We start from the raw sequence: 3651 nt of genomic DNA, 5'->3' as shown, positions 1-3651 counted from the left end.
TGTGACTGTTTTAATTTGGCAATGCAAAGGACTCATGCCAATAGCGTTCGATGAAATTATTCAAAACTGTAGATTTAGTGAGAGTGAGAGTGTTAGGGAGAGAGAGAGAAAGTGTGAGAAAGAATGACAGATAGAGTGAGTGAGTGAGTGAGTGAGAGAGAGAGAGAGAGAGAGAGAGAGGCCAGAACCAAAAACAAACAACGGAAACAAACAGCCCCTCTCCTGAGGGTGGCTTAGCGCTAGGGGTCAGAGGTCATGAGTGTGGCTGTCTGTTCCCGTCGGTGGGAGACATACTGCAGCGAGGTGATAACACGCAGAGGGGTCACAAGCGAGCAGGTCCGACCCAAACAGCTGCCCTCGGCCTGAAGAGACGAGCTCACGTGTGTCCACAGAGGATGAGGGGGCTTTGTTTGCGTTCTCTGACATGACCGTACTGAGGTCAGACAGTGGTTTCTATCGACACATGTAGAACACACATGAACTGCTAGCACACCCATGATAACAAATGGAGACATGGACACTTATGTGTAATAAGAAAATGTTTGTATGAAACTTTTCATAATGGAGTATGACTGATAGAGTTTGCCTACGTCAAAAACCGTCTTGCAGAAGTAGCATATGGGTATGAATTCATGAAATATTCTTTTAATTTAGGTGAGCCATATATATATATATGCATATGATTGTATGTCTGTGCAGTACAAATGTGTTGTAACCTGCAAAAAATAAAAGAGAGAAAGAGAGAGAGAGAGAGAGAGAAAGAGAAATGGACAGGGGAAGAGAAATGGAGAGGAAGTGAAAGAGACAGAACAAGTGCAGGCAGAGTTACAAACAGTCTTGTCGTGGCGAGCCACCAGACTCTGATGCCAAACAGTCCTGAGATGGACAGACAGGTGGTAGGGGTATTTACTATTGAACCACATGAAGTACAGTCACAATAGCAGCAGCAGCAGGTATAAGGTTGCCCAACCACATAATTACCATTCAATACAGTAGGCCGGGCCTGACGAGTCGCCATGGTGACAATACAAACGGGCCCCTCACGGCCCCCATTGTGATGGGAGTGGGTGGGATTGTGGCGTGCAATGCGGTAGGCGGGCTTACATATCAAAGGCAGGAGAGTGAACCGTTCTGGGTTCATGCATGTGGATGTGTGTGTGTGAGCATGTGTGTGTCTTTGTGTGTGTGTGTGTGTGTGTGTGTGTGTGTGTGTCTGTGTGCATGAGTGTGTGACTGTGTGCATGAGTATGCATGTGTGTGCGTGTGACTGTGTGCAAGAGTATGCATGTGTGTGTGTGTATGTTTGTTGTCAGAGGGGAAAAGTGACGAGACCTAGAGCTCCATGATTGATGAGGTGATTAACCTGTGCTCTGACGGAGGGGTGGGGGTGAGGAGTGATGGAGGCTGGGGGGGTGGGGTGGCCTATCCTGAGACAGGCACCTGTCAGGCAGACACCAGCCCCAGCCCCAGCCCCAGCCTTGGCCCCAACCCCAGCCACCTGCAGGTCAGCGGAACCGGAGGACGACGGAGAGGATGTGGGGCCCCCAGAGCAGAGGATTTCATCAGAGGGGCCACGTGGGAAAGTGATGTCCTAATGCTTACTCAGTGGGACACCTGGGTGTGTGTGTCTGAGAGTGTGTGTGTGTGTGTGTGTCTGTGTGTGTGTGTGTGTGTGTGTGTGTGTGTGTGTGTGTGCATGTGTGTGCGTGTGTGTGTGTGTGTGTGTGTGTGTGTGTGTGTACATCCATTCTTCTCACCTCCTCCGGTACAGTTACACACCTGCATGACAGCTCTGAATGTCTCAACTTGGACAGACTTGAATCAAAACTGTCCACTATGTCTCTGCTTACCGCTCTCCTCTTCTCTTCTTCACATTCTCTCCCTCCCTAGTCCTTCTCTCTCTCTCTCCAGTCCTTCTCTCTCCCCCTCTCCAGTCCTTCTCTCTCTCTCTCTCTCTCTCTCTGGTTTTTCACCTATCTCCCACAAACAGGGGGCTTGTGTTACACCCAGTGCCACAGTGCCATGGCCAGGGGTCTGACCTGAGATCAGCTATGTCTCCCACTTGATCAAAGGTGCGTTCTCTCTCTCTCTCTCTGTGTCTCTCTCTCTCTGTGTCTCTCTGTCTCTCTTTCTTTCTGTCTCTCTGTGTGTGTGTGTGTGTGTGTGTGTGTGTGTGTGTGTGTGTGTGTGTGTGTGTGTGTGTGTGTGTGTGTGTGTAAGGCAGATGATGGCACCACCACACACCAACTGAAGAGGACAAACAGCCCATTCTTTGAGCTCTGGGAACCCCAGCTAACATATGTGTTAACCATGTACCCATGGTTCAACATGTAACCATATTGAATACTGATATGGCTTTTACATATCTCTCTTTCCATCTGTCTGTCTATTTCGATATTAACACACTATATCTATTTAGGCTTCTCTGTGTGTATGTGTCCTTGTTACTTCTCTGCGGTCCATGTCACCTGACGACAAGTACATGATGAAGTGACGAACGCCTCGAACTTACACTCACTCCCACACACACACAGACACACATACAAAGACACACACACACACACACACACACACACACACACCATGTGCTTGTGTGTCATGACATGTGACAGTGGGGGACATAGAGAATGACAGGGGGAAAAGAGCCGTAGCGTGGGAGGCCTCTCTCCCCTCCTCTGTCCCTCTATGTCTGTGGGGGGGGCAGGTGAAACTCTAGCCAGTGAAAGGCTCTTGGGTGTCAACGCTCAGAGGCGTGTCTCTACCTCACTGCTTTCTCCCCCCAGGTGAGGCTCAGGCGAGAGCCAGTCGTGGACCTAATTTTGGCAACACCAGTCGCGCACACACACACACTCACAACCATACTCATGCATGCACGCACACACACACACACACAAAGCATCACCACCCCCACAGTCTGTCTCACTCACTCACTCACTCACTCACTCACTCACTCACTCACTCACACACTCACGCACTCACGCACTCACACACACACACACACACACACACACACACACACAGCATCACCACCCCCACAGTCTCTCTCTCTCTCTCTCTCACACACACACACACACACACACACACACACACACACACAAAGCATCACCACCCCCACAGTCTCTCTCTCTCTCTCACACACACACACACACACACACACACAAAGCATCACCACCCCCACAGTCTCTCTCTCTCTCACACACACACACACAACCATACTCAAGCATGCACACACACACACACACACACACACACACACACACACACACACACACACACACACACACACACACACACACATAGCATCACCACCCCCACAGTCTCTCTCTCTCTCACACACACACACTCACACACACACACACGCACACACACACACACACACACACATACACACACACACACACACACACACACACACAGTCATATGGCGTCTCTTATTTCACCCTGTTCTCCAGTGTTTTATTATCCTTTGCGATATCATCTGGCCGGTTATAGTTATCCTCTGTTCTCTGTGAGTGTCCATGCGTCTGTTTTATCCCAAGCTGACCGGTGTGTTTAGGGAGGACACAAGGCTGAGCGCGGGCCATCTGCTGCTGGGGATGATTCACTCTGACCAAGGGTGACTGCACTGTCTGGAGAAACAAGATGACAGGA

The sequence above is a fragment of the Alosa sapidissima genome, chromosome 15 (genome assembly GCF_018492685.1).
Source record: "Alosa sapidissima isolate fAloSap1 chromosome 15, fAloSap1.pri, whole genome shotgun sequence".
Taxonomy (NCBI): Eukaryota; Metazoa; Chordata; class Actinopteri; order Clupeiformes; family Clupeidae; genus Alosa; species Alosa sapidissima.
This window is presented reverse-complemented; position numbering follows the sequence as displayed.